The sequence below is a fragment of the Saccoglossus kowalevskii genome, chromosome 8, assembly GCF_978046115.1.
Source record: "Saccoglossus kowalevskii chromosome 8, keSacKowa6.1, whole genome shotgun sequence".
NCBI classification, from domain to species: domain Eukaryota; kingdom Metazoa; phylum Hemichordata; class Enteropneusta; family Harrimaniidae; genus Saccoglossus; species Saccoglossus kowalevskii.
In genome coordinates, this window is record NC_140648.1 from 9,509,566 (window position 1) to 9,521,244 (window position 11,679).

Below are 11,679 nucleotides of genomic sequence, written 5' to 3' on the forward strand. Positions count from 1 at the left end.
AGAAAATACATTCGCAAAACGGTCGGAAATAATAATTATAACAGCAGAATACCTGCTCGCAATAAAGTAAAGTAACGTCTAACGACTGATTGTTTTTTGCGAACTCTGTATACGGGGCCCGTTTTAGTTATAAACCGACGTTAGCTTCGCGTTTAATGTGTCCTTTAATGTGTTATTTGTTTTGCTTTAGCTTTTTAGGGGGCTTGTCAAAGGATTTAAACTGGGCTTTGCCGACAATACAATACAACACAATACAAAAGTTACTGGTCGACGATATCAACGATCCGTGTGTTTTTGTCCGGTTTTGGTTGTTTGCTTCTGTTCGACTGAATCTTATTTTTCCAATGTTTGCTTAGCTGAGTTGTCCCGATTATTCGTGAGTAAATTATTATTTTTCCTATTTTGTTTTGGTGGGTGTTTTCGGATTGTCGTGCCCCGGCCTTGGCAAGGTGGTAAGCAACCAAGATGGCTGCCACTCGCACTAGGCAATTGTTAACACCAACAGGTCATCTAACTAGAAACCATGCAGCACGGATTTAGTCGGGGCTAGTAATATTATAGCCCTGGTTACATTCCTGTATGTTGGCCTCCGCTGATCATTCGGTATTTGGGATAGTTAGACCAGGGAGCTCCTGGTGAACTCTTTTCGCCGCCAGGTTTATGTGCATTTAAAAAAATTTCAATATCAACGGTTTATTACTAATTACTTCCCACAGTCAGATGTATAATATTTAACGTTCGTCTGACGAACCATGGAACTATAAACCCCTGACTTGTTTTTCATGAAGGAATTACATACACGTCAGCGTTGACCTCACTCTCAAACATTGCATATGCAAATATGAATATAGTGTTCGAAATAGCCCTACAATTGTCCTTCTTCCCAGGCAAAGGCGCGTTGTGCAAATCATTGTCACGTGATCGGTACACAGTCGGTCAATATTTTTGAAATCGTCAGTGCTGTATTTTTTTTTCAAACTTAGTTGTTTATTCCAGAATTCGAGCTTTTTCACATAATTATTTAATCAGAATATCATATATTAGTCAGCGAGTAGTTTTTTAATTTATCTATTTTACCACCAGCGACACATTTTCGCAACAAATTTTCATACCTTTACTCAGAAATTGTTCGTTTTTGATTTTTGGGGTGATTGAAATGAACTATATTCCCGATATTAATCTTTACATGGCAGGAACTGGATGTTTATGAGTTGGTAGGCTAGTTTTGACGCGTATCAGGGTTCAAAAACCACAAATTTCATAGTGCTAATTTTGTTTACATGTTTTTTGACTCCCATGTGCGAAGCACAAAATGGGAGTCTTTGCAGTTAGTGTGTCTGTATGTGTGTATGTGTGTATGTGTGTATGTGTGTATGTGTGTGTGTATGTGTGTATGTGTGTCCGACTGTTCCACTGCTATCTCAAGAACCATACATCGGTTTTTGATGAAACTTGGTGCATAGATGCTCTGGGCCAATGCGCAGATTTGATTAGGTTTTGGTAAAAATCCATGCTCGTTAATTACCTAATTTGCATGATAATTAGCTAATTTTTAGCTGTTCTATGACTGTTCCACTGATATCTAAAGAACCACTCATTGGATTTTGATGAAACTTGGTACATAGATGCTCTGAACATATGCGCAGATTTGATTAATTTTTGGTAAAAATCCGTGCATATTAATTACCTAATTTACATGATAATTAGCTATTTTTTAGTGGTTCCATGACTGTTCCACTGATATCTAAACAACCACTCATTGGATTTTGATGAAACTTGGTACATAGATGCTCTGAACTAATGCTAGGTTTTGATTAGTTTTTGGTAATAATCCGTGGATACTAATTACCTAATTTGCATAATGATTAGTCAATTTTCGGTTTTTCCACTGATATCTCAAGTACTAATCATCACATTTCAAATGAAACTTGGTACATAGATGTCATACGACACTGGACAGACCTGATAGTTTTTATGGTAATATCAGTACATATTAATTACCTAATTTGCATAATTAATTAATTTTCAGCATTTGATATAAGTAGTTAGCATTACATTTCAATGAAACTTGGTACTTACATACTCAAGGACTATGCAGAGATTGATTGTTTTCGATAAATATTTGTGCATATTAATCACCTAATTTGCTTAATTAGTTAATTTTCAGCTTTTCCATGGGTATCTCAAGTACTAATCATCGCATTTCAATGAAACTTGGTACATAGATCCTTTAGGACTATGCAGAGACCTGATTAGTTTTAGGGTAAATAATTGTGCATATTAATTACCTAATTTGCATAATTAATTTTCAGCTTTTCTACTGATATCTAAAGTACTAATCATTTACATTTCAATGAATCTAGAATTATGCAGACCCAATTAGTTTCCGGTAAATATTTTTGCATATTAATCACCTAATTTGCATAATTAACCAACTTTCACACTGATATCTCAGGTACTATACATCACATATCAATGAATGTACATGGATGCTGTAGGACAATAGACAGACCTGAATAATTGTGGGTTATTAATTAACCAATTTTAAGCTTTCACACTGATATCTAAAGTACCGTAAAAACTCCAAAATTTCGACCGGTTTTAAATAATTGGCGTTAGAAATGTGACATGTTTTTAGAGTCGTGGCCGAGTTGTAACTCAAAATCTAAACAAAGTCATCAATCAGTGAGTATTATGACAAGCAAAACAAAACATCAAGACGCGCAGAAGAGGTCAGCACAAAACTAATAGGTCAAAAGACAAAGCTGTCTCGCACTACCTAGGAAAACTTGCGAATGTTCGAAGTACAGGTACCCATTGGACAAAAGATACATGGAAGTTTAGCAAACTATCTCCCCGACCCAGTGCAATGTATCCGGTTAGAATCAAAGCTCACGTGTCCCTTATTTGAGGGACCAAATTCTGCCGTAAATTCGCCCTTGGATTAAAAAATAAAATGGGATTTAAGAAAATAAAATGGGACTTTTAAGGTGTATTTTGGCGTCATTTTTCGGACATTTCAATCAATCCTGCCGGCTAAAATAGAGTCTAAGTTTTACCGTAGTCATTGACGTCTGTCTATTCAAGAGTACACGTGGATGATTTTTATCGTGACTAGCGTGAGCGGGTAAGCTTCCTTTCGAGAATGAGCTGTTATCACTGTGAACAATGTTAAATTATTCTTCAGATGACCAGTTTATTTTTTAAAAACAACTAATTTTTTTATTTAAAAAAAAATCATGCCGTTTTCGCATCAAAATCCAAGCCAAAATATCGTACTACAACATCAATCTCTTCGCATTGCGTTCAATAACATTAACATATTTAAATAAGCTATGGTAATTTGAACACGTTGGCATCATCCAGCTTTTTGATTGGTTAATTAGCGATTTGACCTATTTGACCTAAGAGAACATGGCGGATATCCTACAGCATCAAACGTTTATACGAGACCGGAATCATTCGCTTACGATGAAACTTAGTTGACTTTTATTTGTATTTCATAACCATTCAACAAATTTATTTTGTGTACATTATTATAATCACTACTGAGTACAGTAATAATCAACAATTCAGAAACGCAGCATGCCGAGATTTTTGTGTTCGTATTTATTTGAAACTTCGTTTATTTAGAATATATTTTCGTTACCAATAAAATAAAAATCTCTCAGTCAATCAGAAACCCGGATTCATGGCTTCGAGGAAGGTCCCGTTTGAACGCTCACATCGTTTTTTTTTTCGTTTGGGGGAAAACTAAAACTGGTCGCAATTTTCGAATAAGAATGAGTCGGCAATTTTTAGTGGAGTCGAAAATTTGGAGGTAAATAAAACACCGAAACCCGGCAAATAAATAGCCAATCGAATTTTTAGAGGGGTCGAAATTTTGGAGTTTTCACGGTACTAATTATTCCATTTCAATGAAACTTAGTACAAAGATGCTCTAGGACAATGTACAAACCTAATTAGTTTGGGGTAAAAATCTGTTCATATTAATTCCCTAATAAGCATAATAATTCATAATTTTTTGGTTCTAATCACATTTCAATTAAACTTGGAGACATAGATTTTCTGTTACATTGCGCAGACCTCATTAGTTTTACACTCAAATCTGGTCATATTAATTTTCTGATTTGCATAATTAGTTTTCAGCTAAGTAATTTCGAATTATATTTAATGTGTCTCCAATACTCTCAGCACATGGGAGTTCTTTCTAAGCTTTCTTTGATTTTACGTTGTAGTTGCCCGAATTTGAGGTCAAAGTGAAGGCATACAATGAGGTATCGCTTTGCATGACGGTAAATTTGCAGATATTAGAAATATTCTGCCTCTGCCCGGGTGTGAACGATTTGTTTACCCGTAACGCGGTTCGAGACAAAAGAACGCTAGTCGTTTCCAAACCGGGGATAGAGGGACTGTGTGCCAGTGAGTGTAGTGAGAATGAGAGGTCTATCATTTCAGATGTTTCAACATGTACTGATAGCAGTGAATCAACAATATCAAACGCAAACATCAAAACCTTTTTGGTGTCTACGCTGCACTCTCGTAGATTTATGGAGAAGTTTTTGAATTTTGCTCCAATCTTAAAATATTGGCCCGACATCTGATAAACTACCACAATACCCAGTAGTTGAACACACGTGTACATCTGACAAAGCTCGCATACACAGACTCATTAACAAATTAAACAGCAAATCAAAACGGGTATCTTCGTCGCTGGTTTGCAAATCTCACTTTTATGATGGCAAACACAATAACATGCGCAACATACAATGTTGTAGTAGGTACTATCCATGCAATGTTTATATGTTACAAAAACACACTCTCTTGTCTCCAATAAAAAATTTTGGGAACTTGCGTGGCGTGGCCTTGATATTTTTTTCTAATGGCACCGTTACAAAATGTAATCGCGCAGGTGTGATTTTGTTTTTCTCCGGGAGCAAGTGTGAATATTTTATCACAGTGTGAAATCATACCTGAAAACGTGTTGCACGCTCATGTTCAAATTAATGACAACCCCGTTCACATAATTAATTTCTATGGACCCATTAATGGCGCGAATATAATAGAAATAGAACAACTCATCAGTCATCTAAATAATGACCCAGTAATCATTGGAGGCGATTTTAACTGCACTACTGAGCCTGACAGCCCTGACTTGGACCGTAACAGAGAAAATGAACTTGACATACACACTGCAAAGCTCGGGGAGGGCACTCCATATTTGGCAGCAAATTGGTAAACCATACCACCATTGCGGACGCCATGTAAATTTAGTTTCCCCTAGAGCAGACATAATAATATCGTATCCTTTATATGATCCTGAATTAAATTACAATAAAATGACAATTAAAAAACAAAAAACAAAAAAGAATAGAATAAAATAATAACATAAAAATAATGATAATAACAGAAAAAAAACCCCTTGCAGATATGCCTTGATATTAATATTGTGGTTTATTTGGATGAGAGTGAAGCTTTTCCATGTTATTTTCCCTGATTTTGAAACATTCATATATGTATTTAGCTAGTTTTATAATTGTTTTATTTTCATTGTTGTTCATCATAGCTATGATTTTTTCTTCTACTGTCGTGTTTGGGAGTGACATTTTTGACTCAGTGTTTAGCTGCTTTCTTTCATTTTCATATAATTTGCAGATAAGTAGAAAAAGTTTTTCACAATCAATTTCGTCTTGATCACAGGGCATTTCCTTTTACATGCATCTATTTATGGTAGCGACCCATTTCTATTTGCAGAACATGAGCACTAATCCTTAGTTTTGTTAGTGCTGATCTATGTTTAGAGTTTTTTATTACTGAAAGATACTCCTCTTATGAGCAGTCATTTTTTAACATTCTGTATGTGCGCATTTGTTTTTGTTTTTTTGTTTTTTTTTGTTTTTTTGTCATCCTGCATTTTTTCTAGACTGTTAATTTTGAATATTTTTTCCATAACCTTTTTTGTCATAGAGACAACATTATGCAGATGTTGGCTCTCCCACGTATTGTTTGCATTTACATATTTTAATATGCTTTTCACCCTAGTTACCCAGTTAGATATTGTTTTCGCCAAGCTCCATTCCAAGTCGATATGCTTCATAGATTTCAGTAAAACTTGGTACATAAATGCTCTGGGATAATACGCAGACTTGATTAGTTTACCTAATTTGCATATTAATTAATAAATTTTAAGCGAGGGTTGTTACATTTGTTTACAGTATCAAGTTTCTTCCCTTCAAAGGATAAAAGTTCATTAATTAAATATCATAATTTTTGTTTTGTTCGTATTAACTTAAGTTTCAATTTTATTGCGTATTTGGAAGTTTTGTCCAGACAATTTTGCAAACTTGAACAAGTTTTAGATTTTGGAATGTTGACTATATCATCAGCATAGAGAAGGCTACTAAGACTGGTGTTGGGAATGGCGGGTCACAGGGAAGAAAATATTTGGCAGGTCATTAAACCTGCAGATATGACCCGGAAGTACAACATGCAATGTATACCATCGTTGTGTCGTCACAGGAAGCGCTGTCTCAGCATAGACCTGTGTCATCAATCTCCTACCCATAGGTCTTTGCTCTTTACGCAATAGTACTGCTGCCACAGGCAGCTTTCAATTTTGTGGTCAATCACCTCACTACGCAGGGCCATTTTCTCGTAGTTATTAAATCTGAAAACCTACTACAGAAAGTGGAAAAAGTAACGTGTGTGACATCCTAACTATTCATTAATGTCAATATATTTTAGATGAAAAAAATATCATTTGTATTTAAACTGCCTCCAATATTTTGTTGAATGTGACTTTTATAGAACCTTGCTTGCACTCGCTACTACCGACATAATCACATTTACAGTATATTGCTAGCAATCGCCACCTCCACCAACTTGAAAGCAACAGTCTCACAATGAATATATGTTCATCAATTATCAAACTAAACATTCAATGAAGCGGACTGTGACGGTTAAAACGAAAAGACAAGGCCAAGACGAACACATGTGACAGTACGATTATTCTCGTCTACTACACGCCCGGGGACTACACGTTCAAGTATCCAACTTCCCAGCTTACAAAACATGATTAGTATCAGCAATAGTTTCTAGAACTGCCTGGATAATTGCGTATTATTAGTTGACATCAGACATAACCCTGTACAGGATCGTTTGAACAATGTCTCAAATTCCCGAAAGGATAAATTCAAATAAGTTGGGAAGAATATGAATTGAATATCCATAAGATCTTTTGAAAAATCAGCTAAACAGTTCACCACCACGATTATGGTGAATTGGCGAGTTTTCAACGAAGACGACTGGACGTCTCCGGTCATGAGCTGGCTGGTTCGAATTTATTTATCCACTTTTACAGTGATGAATATTGCGTCCGAGTTGAGTTACTAGTAATTACAAGCCTGATTTACATTTTTTCTTGTTGTGTTTTTGTCAAGGTATTAAATATAAGTGCGTTGGGAAATGGCATAATTATATTGCCTGAGTGAAAGAGGCTGGTGAGACTGTGTCACAATGTGTAATATTTATTTCCAACGCGCGTGGTCGACGCCTCTGATTGAGTTTATTTTGTATTTATATTTTCGAAATGTATCACTGGCTGCGTTTTTTTGTTATGTCTCGCAACTGAACGTCCAAGCTGACCTTGTTTGGCTGTAAGTATCCTATTCACTAAAAAAAAGTTCCCCTGTCCATTTTTTTTAGAAATCTGCCCTACTGATATTTCCCGCCCCCTACAAAAAAAGGCTCCAGCCAGCTCACATTTTAAACTGGAAAAATAGGCGAAAAAGAATGAAAAATAAAATCTATAAAAATACCAGCTTGAAGAATATTAGTTGCTCTTTCAAATTTTGCGAGTTCACGACACGATAACGAGTCTTGTGAACGGTTCTTAGCACATTCTGGTCATCATATAATGATAAAGTCGGATCATCTCTCGCGAATTTCGCTAGGAGCGCGTCGTGTCAACAACAAGTTTTGCGGCATTTGATATTTCGTCACGACAGGCTCTGACGACCTCACTCAGTTCCTTGGATATTGATGAAACGGCCATCATTCAGAAATTCCCGCTAACTTTTACGACGGCTACATTGCCATCATGAGCAACACTTTATCGGAGGCGGCCCGGGACTATGGATTGAATATTACATGTATAGCGGGGTCAGCTAATGTAGGTCAAGTAATCGAATGTTGAGGTAATCGCAAGTCAAGCGAACCGAATGTTGAGGTAATCGCAAGTCAAGCGAACCGAATGTCAAGACATTTGGACGTGAAAATAACCGAATCTTATGACAATTGAATGTCAAGATAATGTCTAAATAACGACACAATTGTAATAGAATGAAACAATGACAAAATAATATTGTAATAATTACACAATAATGAAATAATATAGAAATAAAGTTGGAATAATGAAACAATGGCAATACGATGCTGCAGTAATAACACACTAATGGAATAAGCACAAAATAATGTTTAAATAAAGACCAAATAACCGAATAATGACCAAATAATAACCAAACAAGTTTCCAAATAAAAATCAAACAACTAAACAATGTTCAAATAATGACACCAAGCTAATTTTGGCGGTATTCTCATCCCATAGTAGAGGTCAATAATGACAGTTTCTTGGAAGGAAGTGCCGACGATTCAAACTTGCAAGACGGCGTTGTGTCTGAAGTTAGCGCTGAACATTCTACAAATTGAATCACTGGTCGTTTTCACGTGTCCGATATGCGACAAAAAACTACGTTCGGCATCTGGATTTTCTAATCACACCAGAGTTCACAAGCCAACAGAGAAATTAAATGGTAAGCCAGTCAATTTCGACGTGCGTCATTGAGAATTTTAAAATCAAAACTATTTAACTTCAACACGCGGTGAGTTTTCTTAAATGACCAAACGTATTTTACCGGTGATGACGACCTGTCTCGTGCAACGATAACGTCAACAACTCTCCAAAACAGATACAATTTATCTGATTTTGTTTTATTCCAGGTTCAGATTATAGGAAAGAGGGAGTTGCTGGTGCAATTGACAAGCCTGATTCTAGTGCAGGGCAGGGGGGAGGGGGTCCAAGCTTCGCTTAAAATTTAGTAAATCGCAGAGAAGCTATGTGGAATGCAGATGATATGAATGATTGGGGGTGCCCCCCCCCCTCTGGATCCGCCACTGTTCAAGTATCAAGAAAAAAGACACTACAAGTATGTATCAGCACAGTCCCTCTATCCCGGTCTGGAAACGGTCATTATTATTAGGTGTGAATTGGCCTCCTTCCCTGGCATAGGCGCATTGCCGGTATGGGCAAAGCATTGTCACGTGATCAGTACGCAGCCGGCCACTATTTTTGACATCATCAGTGTTATGTACTTTTTTACAACTTAGTTGTTTATTCCAGAATTCGTGCTTTTTCACATAATTGTTTAATCAGGATATCTGTATAAGGTCATATTTTAGCCGGCGAGTAGTTCTTTAATTTATCTATTTTACCAGCAGCGACACATTTTCGCAACAAATGTTCATACCTTTACCCAGAAATTTGTCGTTTTTGATTTTGGGATGATTGAAATGAACTCTATTTTATTTACCATACTTCTCGGCGCGAAACCAATATTTGTCTTCGATTCTGACATTTTATGATCGAAACATGTCATTAAAAATTGGTGGGCTGTCACACCGCATTTTATTAATATTAAATTGAGCGACTTTTCAGGATGCTTTTTTAGATCGTAAATGCAAATGGCGACGTTTTGAAATGACAATGTACTCAATTCTGTGCTAAAAAAATCATTTATATACAAACATTGAAGCACTGTTACTTTTGCAGAGAATAAAGTCATTAGTTGTTGTATAGTTGACTTGAACTGTTATGAACCCCCCAAGAATCAGAAATATCACAGGTTTTTCGATCGACTACGTTAACATGAACGATGCCATTTTGACAAGATTTGTCTAGCGATGTCAGCATGTTGGCACACGCAATTTTTTCCCTATTAAAACAAGAAAATGAACATAATTCCCGATATTAATCTTTGCATTGTAGGAACTGGCATGGATGTTTATGAGTTGGTGGGCTGGTTGTGATGCGTATCAGGGTTCAAAAACCCAAATTTCATAGTGATAATTTTGTTTACATGTATGTTTACGTTGTGATTGCCCGAATTTGAGGTCAAAGTGAAGTCATACAATGAGTTATCGCTTTGCATGACGGTAAATTTACCGATTTTAATGAATATTTTTACGGTATTGTAATCTGTCTGACTTCCTGACTCCCTCGGCCAGGGTATGAACGGTTTGTTTACCCGCACCGTGGTTCGAGACCAAAGAACGCTAGTCGTTTCCAGACCGGGGATAGAGGGACTGTGGTATCAGTAAATTTCAAGGGTTTATTGATAACGCGAGAATACTTTTTATTCACATAATAAATAAATTAAACATTAAAATAACATAACAATGTTATAACATTATTTCCTTAGTGACTGCATATGTGTAACGTCTTTCATCTTGATATTACCTCATTATTAATAAAAATAAATCCGCCACAATTTAAGAGTCTGTAATGTGTAGTAAGAATGTTTTTGCTGGACTCGTCACAATTTAGTAGTCATTCATTATCATCATATTTTTTTTTACAAAAGATTTTTTTTATCTTGTTCAAATGAGAGCTACAAAAGAAAGTGTATATCTACAAGGTAGCAGTACTAGTGGTTCAATCACATTGTCTGCAACAGGACAAGAGGCACTCCGCTATATTGTCCGAATTCTGATAATGAGATTTTCAAAGTTAGATACACCAAAGTCAAGATTGTTTCTTTCTGTGGTAAAGCACATGGTGTGTCAGGGTAATGGAAGTTCTTTTTTGTTGACTACCAGACAGTGGGTTGAAAAACAAGTCTGATTCAGCCCGCCGATCAGGTTTTCCTACTTGTAAGAGGTTTCGACAGACTGATAACAAACGATCGTATATCAGTAACTCAACTTGGAAAGTTCTGCAGGTCAACATAGCTGAATTTAAAGAACAGGTTCTTGGTGATAAGGTTATTTTAGAATATTGGGGCAACTTAGCAAAAAATTTGTCATGTGACAGTTTGAAACTCGAACTACTATCTATTATGTGCATGTGCATGTGAAGGCTCTTTTTATTCAGTAGGCAACAAATAAGAACATCAAAAGACAAAAAGGTGTAAAGAAAAATCTTAAAAGATTGTTTTCATCGAATTAAAAATTTGGACCACCGAGATGATGCCACAATTCATTGTACTGTATATTTTTTACATGCAATAAAATACACAAACTATACATGTCTAGCTCGCCTCTGTAGAGGAGTGTTGTCTATGAATTTGAGTGCCTGTCTATAGGCAGTTGTGTTGCCACTAACAGACGGCAAAGCATTTGAACCTTGCCAGTTGACTGTATTATTGTTGTATTGCTGTACAGTGGGATTTTCGTTGCATCCTTCTGCTTGACGATGTTTGCCAAACCACTGCTTCAACGGGTCTTGATTGTAATGTTCACTCAAAACACATTTTGCTCCACTTTGTAGCAAGTACTTGGCCCATTCTACAAAAGAACACACTGAAAAGGGAAAATACAGGTATTAATCAAAGAAAGCTTAGAAAGAACTCCCATATGCTGTGAGAGTATTGGAGACACATTAAAAATAATTCAAAATTACTTGTA

At 36.1% G+C, this 11,679-nt stretch overlaps 1 long non-coding RNA gene across 1 annotated transcript; it reads left to right on the forward strand.

Moving 5' to 3' along the window:
- The first annotated feature begins 235 nt into the window (after positions 1-235).
- Positions 236-9,854, forward strand: LOC144357409 (uncharacterized). The gene is made up of 3 exons (XR_014930143.1): positions 236-376; positions 8,606-8,810; positions 8,998-9,854. It is a non-coding gene; the product is annotated as an uncharacterized LOC144357409 (long non-coding RNA).
- Positions 9,855-11,679: the final 1,825 nt, after the last annotated feature.